We start from the raw sequence: 16,025 nt of genomic DNA on the forward strand, positions 1-16,025 counted from the left end.
CTGGAGATACCTGGTGGGCTAATTGGACCACAGGGACACTCAGGATTTAAGGGGACTTAATCCCCCAACTTACAGGGGGCGCGTTTGCAGAGTGGTGGAGAAAGGGGGCATGGCCTTTGTCTACCTCTCACCAATCCCACTGCGTGGGGCTTACTGGAGGTAAAAGGTAGGCTAGTTGGCACCTAAAGGACTCCCAGCAGTGAAAGGGACTTCAATCCCCATCCAAGAGCATGCCAGGGAGCACGTTTGTAGAGTGGTGGGCAAAGTGGGCGTGGCCTGGTACGAGTACTTACCGGTGCTGCTGTGTGGGACTGACTGGAGGTAATAGTTTGGGAAGTTGGCCCCCAAGGATGTCCTTGGGGGCCAACTACTCCTCTTGTTACCTCCAATAAGTCCCACACAGTGGGATTGCTAAGATTTCTTCGGAGGCCATGGCCCCCTTTCTCTACCACTCTGCAAACGTGCCTTGTGGCAGACTACGGAATGGGGGATGAAGTCCAATTTAGTCCTGAGGGAGTTTAGGGGCCAATAATCCCTTCTGGTACTTCCTGTAAGTCCTACGCAGCGCAATTCCTGAGCGTTGGTTGGACGCCCAGCACCCTTTCTCCGCCACTCTGCAAACGCGACTACTGGTTAAAGTAGCATATTTGAGATATCATCAGTGATGTCATCAGTGATGTCATTGACCATGTCGTGAATGATGTAATATGTGATGTCATCAGCAGTGCATTGCGGGGGCACGAGTTATAGTTAGCTGAACTAACTATAACAGGGGAATTTCTATGGTTTTGTACGAGTGACATTTCCAACTAACTATAACTTTCCCTAAAACCTATGGTTTTTTCAGTGAATTTCTAAGGTTTTTTAGATGCTAATTTCTAACTATAACGTGCCTGCAACCTATGTTTTTTTTGGTAAATATATATATATATATATATATTTTTTTTAAGAAAACGTTCAAATTCTTCCAAAAAATCTAAAGTTACAGACATATTGTAGTTAGGAAATGCTATTAAGAAAAAATAGAAACTCACAAAAAAAGCAAAGGTTACATGGACACTATAGTTAAGAAATAGCATTAAAAAACCTTAGGAATACACTGAAAAAATAAAGGTTACAGGGGCATTATAGTTAGGTGCAGATTTGTCGCACACAGAACCATAGAAATTCAGCAGTTATATCTACCTGAGCTAACTATAACTTGTTGCCCCCGCAATGCAACACTGCTTATGAACTCACTTGGTACATCACTCATGACAATGTCAGTGCCATCTCAAATTACATCACTGATATTTATAAATATATATTCAGTGAAAAAGCCAAAGATTACAAGGACATTATAGTTAGGAAATAGAGTTTAAAAACCTTAGAAATTGACTGAAAAATACAAAGCTTACACAGGCGTTATATTTAGGCTCAGAGTTCACACGCACAAAACCATAAAAATTCAGCGGTTATAGCTACCTGAGCTAACTATAACTTGAGCATAAGAATTTCATAAAGGTTTCTGAGACTTAAAGATATATATATGAAGCAACTGCACAAGATAAATTACTATTCTTTCTATACTAGTAATAAGTGATACTATTTCTAACATGTGTCATCTCAGTGGCTATGTGACTGTGTCAGTGTGTGAGTGGATGTTAGAGTGACTGTATGAATGTGTGAGTGGGTATGTGCATGGGTATGTGAGTGGCTGCATGGGTAAGTAAATGGCTATGTGAGTGGCTGTATTGGTGAGTGAGTAGGTGTTTGAGTGGCTGTATGGATCTGTGAATTGGTGAGTGGTTTTCTAGGTGTGTGAGTGGCTGTGTGTGTGGTTGTTTGGGTGTGTGGCTGGTTGTATGGACATGTAAGGGGTTGTGTAGGTATGTGAGTGGTTGTATGGGTGTGTGAGTAGCTGTGTGGCTATGTGAGTGGGGGTGTGAGTGATTGTAAGAGTATGTGATTGACTGTATTGGTAAGTGAGTTGGTGTGTGAGCTGCTGGATAGATCTATGAATTGGTTTTTGAGTGGTTTTCTGGGTGTGTGAGTGGTTGTATGGGTGTGTGAGTGGGTGTGTTGCTGGTTGTATGGGTGTGTGTATGGTTGTAAGGGTGTGTGAGTAGTTGTATGAGTATGTGAGTAGGTGTCTGAGTGGCTGTGTCATTGTGTGGGTGGTTGTATGGTTGTGTAAGTAGTTCTAAGGGTGTGTGAGTAGGTGTCTGAGTGATTGTGTGGGTGTGTGAGTGGGTATATGAGTGGTTGAATGGGTGTGTCAGTGGGTGTGTGAGTGGTTTTGTTGGTATGTGAGTAGTTGTATAGGTCTGTAAGTGGGTGGGTGAATGGTTGTATGGGTGTGCGAGTCGTTGTACAGATCTGTGATTGGGTGTGTGAGTGGTTGTGTGAGTGTGTGAGTGAATGTGTGAGTGTTTGTATTCGTGTGTGAGTGGTTGTGTGGGTGTATGATCGAGTATGTGCTTGAGTGTGTGGGAGTATGTGAGTGTTTTACTGGATGATGTCATGAGTAATATCATGAGTGATGTCTTTCGAGATGTCATCAGCAATGTCATCAGTGAAGTCACTGACCACGTCATGAGTGTTGTAATATGTGAGTCCATAAGCAGTGCATTGTGGAGATGTAAGTTAAAGTTAATTCAGGTAACTGTAATTGATGAATTTCAATGGTGTTGTGTGTGTGACTTCTGAGCCAAACTATAACATCTGTAACCGTTGGTTTTTTCAGTGAAATTCTAAGGTTTTTTAATTCTCGTTCCTAACTATAACATCCCTGTAACCTTTGTTTTTTTCATTGAATTTCTACAGTTTTTTATGTTATTTCCTAACTAAAGCATCATTCTAACCTTTGTTTTTAGTTAATTCTAAAGGTTTGTTTTATTTCCTAACTGTAACCTGTGACCTTGAGAATGGATGTGTGAGTGGCTGTATAGATCAGTGAATGGTTAAGCGAGTGGCTGTATGGGTCTGTGAGTGGGTGTATGAGTGTGTGTATGTGTGTATGAGTGAGTTTGTGAACTACTTTGAGGGTATGTGAGCAGATTTGTGGGTGCGTGAGTGGGTGTATGAGTGGTATTATGGGTGTGCAAGTGGGTGTATGTATAGTTGTATGGGTATGTGAGTGGTTGTATGAGTGTCTGAGTGTGTGTCTGAGTGTATGTGTGTGAATAGGTCTATGAGTGGGTATGTGAGTGTCTTTTAGTAGCAGTAAGAATACTTGAGTGGGACTGTGAGTGGGTGTGTGAGTGTTTGAGTAGGTCTGTGAATAGAGGCATGAGTATATATAGGCCTATAAGTGGGTGTGTGAGTGTGTGAATGGGTCTGTAAATAGGTGTGTGTGTTTCCTTATGGGTCTGTATGTGCATGGGTTAGTGCCTGAGTGAGTTTGTGAGTGGGTGTGTGAGTAGGTATTTGGGTGCCTGATTGGGTCTGTGAGAGGGTACGTGAGTGTCTGTATGGGTCTATGAGGGGGCTTGAGAGTGTCTGAATAGGTTTGTGAGTGGGTGCATGGGTCTCTGAGTGGGTCTGTGAGTAGGTACATAAGTGCATAAGTGGGTCTGTGAGTTGGTGTGTGAGTGTCTGAATAGATCTTAAGTGGGTGTGAGAGTGTCTGAGTGTGTTTTTGTATGGGTGCATTAGTGTCTAAATGAGCGTATAAGTGTATATTATTTTATTTTTCTTCGTGAATCTGCTGCAGTGATACACGGTAGGTTGCGCTAAGCATCGCAGTGGATTTGTGGAGATCCTTTCTGGGCATTTTCTTGCCCATTGGGGTCCTTGCTGATCCCTATATTTTACCGATGGGTCAGAGTACGTCTACCCTGACCCCTTCTGCTACATTTCATCCCAAATTTCACAGCTGGGGAACATCCCTAATATCTAAAATGGCAGCCACCACTTTATACACAGGTAGCAGCCAGCCAATCATGGCAGTGCTGTTGGCATGTGGGTTTGCAAAGTTCCTCGATGAATTCACAAATGATTTTCTATTAACATCTCAAAAAATACTGAGCAGATTTACACCAAATCACCAAAAGTGCTCTTTCTGGACCACAAGCTACCTCTCTGCCAAATTTGGTGTAATCCCATCCAGCAGTTCTGGCTGTAGTCATGTCTAAAATATCTATGAGAAATGCACAGATGGATCAACCCAAAAGTTTTCGTGCACAGCTAGAGGCAGGAGGTCACTTTTTCCCATGAAGATTCGGCACACGGTGGCAAGGTTTTTAGCATACCAAAAAATGCTTTACCTATGGAAACAAGGTTGTAACTATAACAACTTACTGGCAACCCCACCAGTAGGTAATATATACTTTGCTTCTTTTAAGGGGCAAAACGCCTCCATGTTTTAATATACTCCTAACCTCTCTTTACCACAACCCACCCAAAGCCTAAAATGACTCTTATCCCCTTTACCAATGCCCTCCCCATTACATAAAATTACCCATCCCTCCCTTTACCACTGCCCACCCTTAACCATAAAATTACCCTCTCTCTCTTTACCACCACCCATCCCTGAACCTTAAATTATCCTTAACTCCCTTTACCACTGCTCATACCGACACTCAAAAATTACCCTTACCTCCCTTCACTAGTACCCACTGCTAAACCCTAGATGCACTCGCACCTCCCTTTACCAGTATTCACTATTAAACTGTAAAACGAGCCTTAATTCCTTTCACTAGTACCCTAAGACCTAAAACTACCCTTAACTCCATTTACCACTGCCCACCACTAACCCTTAACATTACAATTGCTACCCTTTACCACTACCCACCTCTAACTCCAAAAATTAACTTCATTTGGCAACCTTATCCACCACATACAAGCCGCTATTCTTGTACTAAGTTCGGTCTCAAATTGGATATGACATAACATTATTGATTGAATGTTGAAGTAACTTTTTAATGGAGATGTCATCAAAATATCGATTTGTGTAATGTATATTCCTTCAAAATATCTTTAAAGTTGAAGGCTACTGTTTTTACTTAACCAGACCAGCATATTCATAACACTGGGTAGTAAGAATCCCTGTTCATCATAGCAGTATATTGTGTGTACAGACCTAAATCCCACAGATGGACTTTATCCAATCAAAAATAGCACAGTGTAAGTCACAGTGATGCTCTTACAGCACAGAATCAGAGGTTCAGTATTGTGCAGTTGTTAGCAGTGGGGTAATATTAGTTGCTTTATAATTGGTCTTTCTATTGTCTTATGCATAGTGGACATTATAGAGTAAATTTTGACCTTTTGCATAGTTTATTCTTCTTTTGTGTTTCACCTTGGTCTCTGATGCAAATAGTTTGAATATATGTAAAGGCTGACATGTTCATTGAATATTTGTATTTTTAACTTTGTTACAGCACTAAAGTTATAAATAGCTCCGTAGTTTGGTCTTTTGCTTGGATCTCGCTACAGACAGCTTTGAAAGTTATTACTTAAGTTGTTTTTCCTTAACAACGCATGCACTAGGAAGGGATTTTCATTCTGACCTCTCTGACAAACAAACATGTACGGAGTGTTACACTGTGAGCTCTGACAAATGCAACTGCAAGGGGTCTAATGTGAACTCTCTGACAAATGCAAAAGGAAGATGTTTTACATTTTGAAGTAGCCAAGTGCAGAGTCCTAAAACCAAGAAAAAACAAATTTCAGCAAACAGGAGGGGAGAAGGTAAAATGTTTGGCGGAAGACCACACCAAAGCCTGTCAGGTCTAACATGCAGACTATCTATGATTCTAGGTATTACAAATGTATGCTCCACAAAATGTGTTTTGGCAAGCATTTTTTTTATTTTGTGATTTGTTTTTGATGCCTTTCGTTCAAACTGTCTGCTCTTATTTTCTTTTAAAATTCAATCATTTTGAAGGACTACATTGCATTTTGTCATTTCATGATTTTTTTTTGGTTGTTTCCTTCCAGGGCATATTGTTGGATTATATCAGCACATTCGAAGAGCAGAATAACTTTGTAGAATGAGCAATGATCAGCTAAAAAAAATTATTACTAACATGTTTTTGTGCTTTGTTGATTTTCAAATGTGGTTAGAAGCGTGCTCTACAGCAGGGCCCCATTTTGGTTCTACCATTACAATGGTTTACATAATTTTGTCTTCTGTAATAGTTTTCTACACTGTGCTTACTTTTTTGGCCTTATTAAGTTTGTCAAGAATGTTTTACGATTTTGTAACCTTAGAAATAATATCTAGAAATGCATTTGTGGCACTTTTGATTTGAAAAAGACACTCTATCAGTGCAATATGGCAGCCATATTAGGTTTATCATTCAGCAGCTGGAAAAAAACACATTCCTCAGGAACTGTTACACTCATATTCCATGTTAAATGGTTGTATGTCAGAATATCGTTGGCAGTAATATTATCTGACATAAACATTGTGTCCTTAATATTCTTTACAAAAATGTTGTCTCATTGGGTGTGGTTTTTTTCTACTAACTCAAATGGGGCTATGTTTTTGTAAAAGATATTTAGGAATTTGTTTAAGTCAGACAATAGTCTATGATATTCTGGTACCATACCTGAAAAATGCTGTGTGCACCCTCAATAGCAGAACCACAATATTGTCGGACATAAAATCGAGGACAGAATATCGGAAATAAAATATCAACTGGTAAGTAAGCCTAGATTTTCCATTCCTGACTCCACATATCTGTACTAAAGTGGTACATATAGCTTCAAGGTAGGTAGATGCGGAGAGGGGAATAGTAAATTTCCCCCATATGCTTGAATGAAGTAAGTATTCTTTTGCTCAACAGCTGATACATTACCACTGAATGTGTGTACAAGTGCCAAGATTTAATGTTGATAGATGGGTTTTTGTTTATTTTGTTTAGGTTGTAGTGACTCCTTGTGTGGGCAGAGGTTTCTTAATTATCTCAGCTGACATGTTTTATTGCTGGTTGTTGATTTTGTCCTCTTTATTTAGGGTGGCAGATCCTTCGAGTTATAACACTATTACTTAAGTTGTTATGTTTTCCCTTAACAATGCATGCACTAGTAAGGGATTTCCATTCTGAACTCTCTGACAAACAAAAATGTATGAAGTGTTGCTCTGTGAGCTCTGACAAATGCAACAGCAAGGGGTCTAATGTTATGAACTCTCTGACAAATGCAAAAGGAAGGTGTTTTACATTGTGAACTCTACAACAAATACACCAGGAAGGGGTTTGACACTGTGACATTTGTGGGAAACACCATAGAAATATGTGTAAATGCATTGCAAATCCTCTGACAACTACAATATGAAAGTTTATTTCCACACACCCATGTAGGTCGTGGCACAAGCCAGTAATGCACTGAACATTTTTACCATTAACAGTCTACCTACTTGTGCTTTCTGCTTTTAAGTGAGGTTGTGTCTGACTTGAGGGACCTCTAGTAAAGTAATAACATACTTCAGTCTGTACTCTGCAACAGGAATGTGTAGATTGCTGCTTTTCAATTGCATGAGAATATGAATGCCATAGCTACTTAGAAACAAAGGTGTGCCCTAGTGGCTTTGACAAGACTTGTTCTATACGGTACAAAATAGCTTTTCTGGTTGAGAGGGTTGAAAACCTTCTCAAGCAACAACTACAATCTCTGTGGGAGTGACCCACAAAAGTTAAATTAACCACAAAAAGTCAATAAATTAACCTGTGCTTAACTCTGGGCAACTTGGCACAAAAGCAGTCAGGCTCAACTTAGAGGCAATGTGTGAGTATTTATTCAGGTTGCAAACAGTAATAAAGTGAAAAAGAACACAAGAAAAATACCAATTGAGAAACTTAGTGAAAATTTGTATTAATAAAAGGTAGCCCAGAACAACAAAAATCCAATCCACAGAGCCGGAGATAAGCGATTTCAAAGTTTTAGGTAAGTACAGGGCATAAAAGCACAAAGCGCCACTCACGATCATCAGGCCGTGCTAGACCAGGGGAAAGTCACAAGTTCAGGCCACTCAAGATGGAGTGCAGGCCGGATACAGGGACCAAGTTAGTCCCACTCAAAAAGCTACCTTTTCAAAGTCCAGCACAAAGAGTCCAGCTAGCAGCTTAGAGGGTTGTGAGGAGCAGGGAGAGTATTGCGAATGCTCATCACTGTAGCTCGAAGAGCAGGCCTGGTGTCTCAGACGGTCGTCACTGTAGCATGAAGATCCGGTCAATCATCATGGATGGTTGTTCTAGGAGCTTCAAATTGGCAGGCACCGCGGACAGCCGTTGCTGTAGCCAAGTGCAGGTCTCTCCATACTGTGTCTTCCCTGTCTATTACTATGGCGCAAAGAGTCGGGTTCACTAAAGATTCGCAATGCTGGACATCAGGGGCAGCAGAGTGTTGCCATGATTGGGCCCGGTCGTACTCACAAAGACCACAAAACTTCAAGATTTCTCCCTTTCTTTAGGAGGAGCTCACTCTGATACCAGCCAAGGTCCAAGACCAGGGAAGGCACCTCTTGGCAATCAGGGCTCACTTTAGCAGATGCTAGCAGGGCTCAGACAGATCCAGTTGCAGTCCAGGTAGGTCCAGTTGCAGGGAGGACTTTGTGTCTTGTTGTGACCCCGTAGCTCAGAATAGGAGGTCAGCCAAATGACCTTTGGAGTCACTCAGGTTAGCCTAGGATGCAGGTAACAGTTACAGTCTTTCTTCACAGAAAGTAGGGTTGTCCTCAAGCAGCAGAGCAGTCCTCGGGAGACCAAGGCAGGCTTCGAGCATCAGGGCCATCTTCTGATAGCAGCAGGGAAGTCCTCTGAAGAACAAGGCAGTCCTGAAAAGTTAGTTTGAGGGTACAATATTTGTACCTGGTGCTATCCTTTGAAATGGAGACACTTCTAGGCTATCTCCCCATCTGGTTCTGGAAATTTCCTCCCTTTCCCTGCCTAGGCTAGGGTCACAAAAGGCATGTGTCAAGTTCCTCCAGTCCACCCATTCTGGCAGGTTGGCCCATGCCGCCAACATCTAGTCCCCCTTTGTCTTAATGTCTGGGAGGAATGCACAAAAGCCAAAGGCCAACTATTCACAGTCATATGATCCAACACCCAGACTGTAGGCATCAAATGGTTAGTACAAGAAAAAGCCAACTTTCTGAAAGTGCCATTTTTAGAATTGTAACTTAAAATCCGACTTTACCATTAAGGAGGATTTTAACTTATAAAGCTTTTGAGACCAAAAATTTAATTTCTACTTGTTCCCAATCAAAATTCAGCACTCATTATACATAATAAGTAATCTAGTGTAATCCTATGCAGGAGGTAGGCCTTGCGGTAGTGAAAAATGAATTTGGGAGTTTTTCAGTACCAAGACATGCAAAACTTTAAAAAACATGTCCTATCTTTTAAATACAATGCTACCTGCCCTATGAGCTGCTTAGGGTCAACCATAAGGGTGACTTATGTGTATTGAAAAGTTTTATTTTACGTTGAATTTGCAGTTTGAAACTGCACACAGGCTACAGTGGCAGGCCTGATACATGTTTTAGTTTTAAAGGGCTACATAAGTGGGTGGCACAATAAATGCTGCAGGCCCACTAGTAGCATTTAATTTACAGGCCCTGTGTACAAGTAGTGCCACTTTAGTAGGGACAAATACGTAAATTAAGTGGGCCAATTGGGTGTAAGCCAATTGTACCAAGTTTAAAGGAGTGAGCCTAAGAACTTTAGCACTTGTTAGCAGTGGCAACATGACAGAGTCCTAAAACCAAGAAAAACAAATTTCAGCAAACAGGAGGGGAGAAGGCAAAATGTTTGGGGGAAGACCACACCAAAGGCTGTCAGGTCTAACATGCAGACTATCTATGATTCTAGGTATTACAAATGTATGCCCCACAAAATGTGTTTTGGCAAGCATCTTTTTATTTCGTTATTTGTTTTTGATGCATTTCGTTCAAACTGTCTGCTCTTCTTTTCCTTTAAAATGCAATCATTTTGAAGGCCTACATTGCATTTTGTCATTTCATGATTCTTTTTTTAGTTTACTTCCAGGACATATTTATTATATTAGCACATTCTAAGAGCAGAATAACTTTGTAGAATGAGCAATGATAAGCTATAAAAATAATTACTAACATGTTTTTGTGTTTTGTTGGTTTTAAAATGTGGTTAGAAGGGTGCTCCCCAGCAGGGCCCCATTTAGGTTCAACTATTACACTGTTTTACATCATTTTGTCTTCTGTAATAGTTGTATAAGCTGTGCTTACTTTTTGGCCTTTTTGAGTTTGTCAAGAATGTTTTACGATTTTGTAACCTTAGAAATAATATCTAGAGATGCATTTATAGTACTTTTGATTTGTAAAAGACACTCTATCAGTGCGATATGGTGGCCATATTATGTTTATCATTCAGTAGCTGGAATACAAATTCCTTCCTCAGGTACTGTTACACTCATATTCCTTGTTAAATGGTTGTATGTCAGAATATCATTGGCAGAAATATTATCTGAGATAAACGTTGTGTCCTTAATATTCTTCACATAAATGCTGTCTCATTGGGTATGTTTTTTTCTACTAACTAAAATGGGGCTATATTTTTGTAAAATATATTTAGGACTCTATTTAAGTCAGACAATATTCAATGATATTCTGGTACCATACCATTAAAGTGCTGTGTGCACCCTCAATAGCGGAACCACAATATTGTCGGACATAAAATCAATTCCAGAATATCGGAAATAAAATAGCAACAGGTAAGTAAGCCTAGATTTTCCATTCTTGACTCCACATATCTGTACTAAAGTTGGACATATAGCTTCAAGGTAGGTAGATGTGGAGATGGGAAGAGCAAATTTCCCCATATGCTTTTACCTGTCAATATTTTGTTCCTCAATATTCTGTTCTCAGTATGCTTCTATCTCAATATTTCTGGAATTGATATTCAGGAGTACAATCGTAAAATGCATTATGTTTAAATGTATTGTATTGTATTGCATTTCAGCATTTATCTAGTGCTTCATACCTCTGACAAGGGGTGATAGACTACGATTTGCATCAGTTTCCTGGGAGGCCTTTTAGGCAGTGTGGTTGGAAAGGGATTGGATGTATTATGTCCCGAATAGGAGATGTTAAATGAGATGAATAAGGTCTAAGACATGCATCAAATGTAGTGCAGTGTACAATGCTATGGGTGAAGTTTTGCAGAGTGTTTAAGAATATAAGCACTTTCGCATACCTACTTACCTATTTGTACAGATCATCTTCAGCATTTTGTGCTTGTAGAAATGGGAAGTGCCAGGTTTTTAGTGCTCTCTTTAATGCAAAGTGATGCTTAATTATTTTGTGTATTGATAGAGGTCTAAATTGTGCACTATAGTCAGCGAATGAGTTTCCACCTTTTCATTACTTTTTGAGCTACAGCTCAGTGCATAGGGGGATCAAATTATGTGTTTAAGAAGCTTTATTAGCATTTAATAATCAACAATTTGATCAACAATAAAGAAAAAGGTTAGAGTAGATATAAAAACAAATGAATATGTTGATACTGGAAAAAGAAAAAGAAAAGCATTTTTTTTCGGGATTTTATCCATAAGACAGGGGGGGAGAAGAAAGAAAAAGAGGGAGAAAGAGAAAAATGAAAAAAACAAAAAACAAGAAAGTATCAGCAAAATTGGAAAAAATGCACACTAGAATACATACAATAAGTGAGTAAAAAAAAATGATTGTAAGTTAAATTAGCACTTATAACAGTACGACGGAATAAAATATGAGGAACCAGAGATATAATCATTCAAGGAGGCTTGAAATTTTCAGAAGATAAGTGCGAGATATTCTTCAATACAATTCGGTCTAGGTAGATGGTGAGAGGCAACCAGAACAAATCCTTGTTAAGTGTGGGAATGCAAGAGGAGGCAAAAGCAACATCCAGTCTGTGAAAATGACAAAGGGTATTCCACCAATGTTGTAAGGATAGTGCTGTGAGTTGCTTCCAATTGAAGGAGATATGTTGAAAGGCTAAAGCCAGCATGAGGTCAAAAAGACCTTGAGTATGTGGGGGAAGATCTAAAGAGTCAGAAAGACTACCAGTGAAGAGGAGTGGAATAGAGTAAGGAATAGAAATTGCGAACAATCGGGAAATGTAAGACCAGACTTTGCCCCAAAAAACAGTAACCGCCAGGCAAAGAAAGAACAGATGGAGAAGATCAGCGTTAGAAGAACCACAAGTCCAACAGTTAGAGTCAGTGGAGGAGGAAAAACACGATAAAGAAACAAGGGAAAGATAAAGCCTGTGGTAAAAGTAAAACATAGATTGGGTAAGGGAGGCAGAGCGAGATATCTTTAAAGATCTGGTCCACAATTTATCCCAAAAGAGAATAGACCATTCATAACCCAAGTCCGACTCCCAAAGAAGTTCTAATTTAGATTTAGCACGATCAGGATTAGGGGCCGAGAAGAATTTATATATGAGAGAGGCCTTAGGTAAAGTATGTAGTATTTTAAGAATAGGATGTTGAGTATCTAGTGAAGGTGAAGAGGGGAGAGATTAGTAGATGTCGAGAATAATTGCCATAAGTATAGTAAATCTGCGAAGAAAGGAGCGAGGGCAATGGAAAAGAGATTGGAATCGTGGGAATGAACAAGGGGATACACCATCAAAAAGATGCTTAACCCATATAATACCTTTTAATCTCCAAGTCTTCCAAAAAATAGGTCTATTATTTAAGAGAATAAGTGAATTATACCAGATAGGGGAGTCTAAGAAAGATTCACGAGAGTTAGCAACAGAACGAATCAACGGCTTCAATAACAAACAAGTATGTCTGAACAAGGGAAGAGAAGTAAGAGAGGATGTGGCAGAAAAGCGAAGAACATCTGAGAAGGAATGGGGCAATAATGAAATTCACTCGATGGAAAGCCAGAGAGGAGCAAAAGAGGAAGTGTCCGATGCACGCCATTTAAAGGCTTGGCGTAAGGAGAAGGACTTATGATAAAGACGAAAGTCTGGGAAGTTTACGCCACCATTAGATTTTGATTTTCGAAGAGAGGATAAAGCAATTCTGGGTTTTTTATTTTTCCAAAGAAATTTGGAAAGGCACGAGTCAATAAGCTTAAAATGGAGGGCAGGAATGTGAACAGGGAGCATGCAGAGTATATAGATTAAAATGGGGGCAATCATCATCTTGATTGAGTCTAAACGACCCCACCAGGAGAGGAAAAGAGGATGCCAAGAAGCTGTTAATTTTTCAATACGAGATAAAACTGTGGACATGTTCAATTTGATCGAGGCGGTAATGGAATTAGAGAACCAAATGCCCAGGTATTTAATTTTTGAGCTATTCCAGGCAAATCCAGTAGAAGAAAAAGAGTGAGGGAGGCAGAATTTTGTAAGAGGAAGAATTTCAGTTTTATCTGAATTAATTTTGTAACCGGAAACTTGCGAAAAAGCTTCAAATTCAGCTAGCAAAGGGGGAATGGAGGTTTCGGGGGAAGAAATGAATAGAAGAATATCATCTGCATATGCAGAGAGTTTTAATTGATGAGTACCATAGGGAAAACCAGAAATGGAATTATTGTTACGTATAGCAGTCAAAAAGGGTTCAAGGGCAAGAACGAAAAGAAGAGGAGATAAAGGGCAACCTTGGCGAACGCCACGTTTAAGGGAAAAATAAGAAGAGGCACGGCCATTAACAAGAACGGAGGCTTTCGGAGCAGAGTATAGTAAGGAAACAAGCAAAAGAAATTTAGGACCAAAGCCATGCCAGCGTAGTGATGCAAACAAAAAAGACCAATCCACTCTATCCAAAGCTTTCTCTGCGTCAACTGAGATGGCGGCCAAAGAAGTGGAAAAGGAGGAAGCTTTATTTAGAACATTTAGGAAAAGACGGGAATTATCAGAAGTTAATCTACCCTTAACAAAGCCACATTGTTCTTTACCAATAAGATGGGGCATGAGGGGGTCTAAGCGTAATGCAAGGAGTTTAGCAAATAATTTATAATCGACGTTAACAAGAGAGATTGGTCGGTAATTTTTACAAAATTGAGAGTCACGACCATCTTTGGGAATGAGACATATAGGGCCATATGTAGGTGGCATACAATTTACCGATTCTTAAATACCGAATTTTACCGATTCGGTATTTAAGAATCGGTAAATTGTATGTAGGTAATAATTCGGTAAATGTTACCGAATCGGAGAAATTTGGTAATTACCGAATCGGTATTTACCGATTCGGTAATGAGGCATACCTTCCCATTGATTCCTATGGGCCTGGAGGCCCATAGGAATCAATGGGAAGGTATGCCTCATTACCGAATCGGTAAATACCGATTCGGTAATGGGGGGAGCACATTCAAGGGTGGCAGGGTGTCACATTGACACCCTGTTGCACCCCTGATTCCTGCATGTGTGCACATGTGGCGGACATACATGCCCTAAGGGCATGTATGTTTGCCACATGGCACTCTTATTTAAGCAAACTATTGCTTTTTGCAATGTATTCAGTATTTATCACCAACCTATATTTGGTGGTAAATACCGAATTCTAATTCCTACACAACACTCATTAGAGTGTTTCCTACATCTCATTTCAGGATTCGGTATTTACCGAATCGGTAATTTTACCGATTCGGTAAATTACCGAATCCTGAAATATGCCCCCTACATAGCAAATGCCTAAATACCGGTCGGTAACGGGATATTTACCGAAAATCGGCCGTTACCGACCGGTATTTGGCTTCCTACATATGGCCCATAGTGGCTTCCTGAAAGGTGCCCTCCGTCCTGCCAAGTGAATAAAAGGAATGGAAAAGTGATAAAAGTTTGGGAAGTAATAAATCAGAAAAATGCAAATAAAATTCAACAGAAAAACCATCTGGGCCAGGCGTTTTCCCTTTAGTAAGAGAACACAAAGCATTGGAGAGCTCTGTGAGGGAGAGGTCGTTTTCAAGAGCAAGAAAGTTGAGATGGGAAGTAGAAGGAACCGGAAGTTTGTCAAGATAAGTCTGAATAAGAGCAGAGGAGGGGGGAGATTCTGGTGTATAGAGGTTTTGGTAGAAGAGTTTAAATTCATTAAGTATTTCTTGATCTTTGTGGAGAAGAGAATTAGAAGAAGAATAAATACAATCGATAATTGTGCGTTCTTTACGAGTTTTAAGATAGTTTGCCAAAGGTTTCCCTGCCTTGTTACGGCCACCATAGTAACGAGCGGAGCTGCGAAGGAGTACAGAGGATGCATTGTCGGTAGAGGACTTATTAAACTCAAGTTTAGCTTTTATGAGCTCTGGTAAAACAGAGTTATTTGAGGATGTATAAAAATTTTGCTCTAAACTTTTAATGTGCACCAAGATAGATTTCTGTTTCTGTAGAAAGCGTTTCTTCTTTTTAGCAACAAAGTCTATAATAAAACCTCTCGCTGAGGCTTTAAAGGAATCCCAAAGAGTATGGGAAGAAGGACAAGGCTCAGAATTAAGTTCGAAAAATTTGTGAGCAAAAGAGCGAAAGGAGGAGAAAAAAAGGGGATCGGTAAGGAGGGAATTGTTGAAGCGCCATCGAGAGGAATGGGGACGTGGAGGAAGCAGATCAAGATCTGTGACAATTGGGGCATGATCAGAGATAACTATAGGTTCAATGGAGGAAGACAATAAGTTCTGAGACAAAGGTTGGGAGAGAAAGATATAGTCTAGGTGAGAAAAAGAGACATGTGGGGGAGGGAAAAAAGAATAATCAAGAGTGTCAGGGTGAGATAGCCTCCAGGAATCTAGGAAATGCATATGTGAGATAGTATCCAGGAATTGTTTATGAGTCTTGTGTGGGGTGAAATGGACAGAGGACGTACGGTCAAGAAATGGATTTACTATTTGGTTACAATCACCACCTAGAATGAAGAAACCATCTCGAAATTGAGTACATTTTTGCGCATTCAACGGCCAAAAAGAATTATCAGGCAGTGTAGGACCATAAATATTGAAAACAGTAAGAGAAACAGAATTAACTACCAATCTTGCAATAATCCATCTACCATCGGCGTCATTTTCTTGTGAGAGAATTGTACATTTCAATTTCTTATGACATAAAATGATAACACCATTTTTTTTATTGGTAGAC

The sequence above is a fragment of the Triturus cristatus genome, chromosome 10 (genome assembly GCF_964204655.1).
Source record: "Triturus cristatus chromosome 10, aTriCri1.1, whole genome shotgun sequence".
Classification (NCBI taxonomy): domain Eukaryota; kingdom Metazoa; phylum Chordata; class Amphibia; order Caudata; family Salamandridae; genus Triturus; species Triturus cristatus.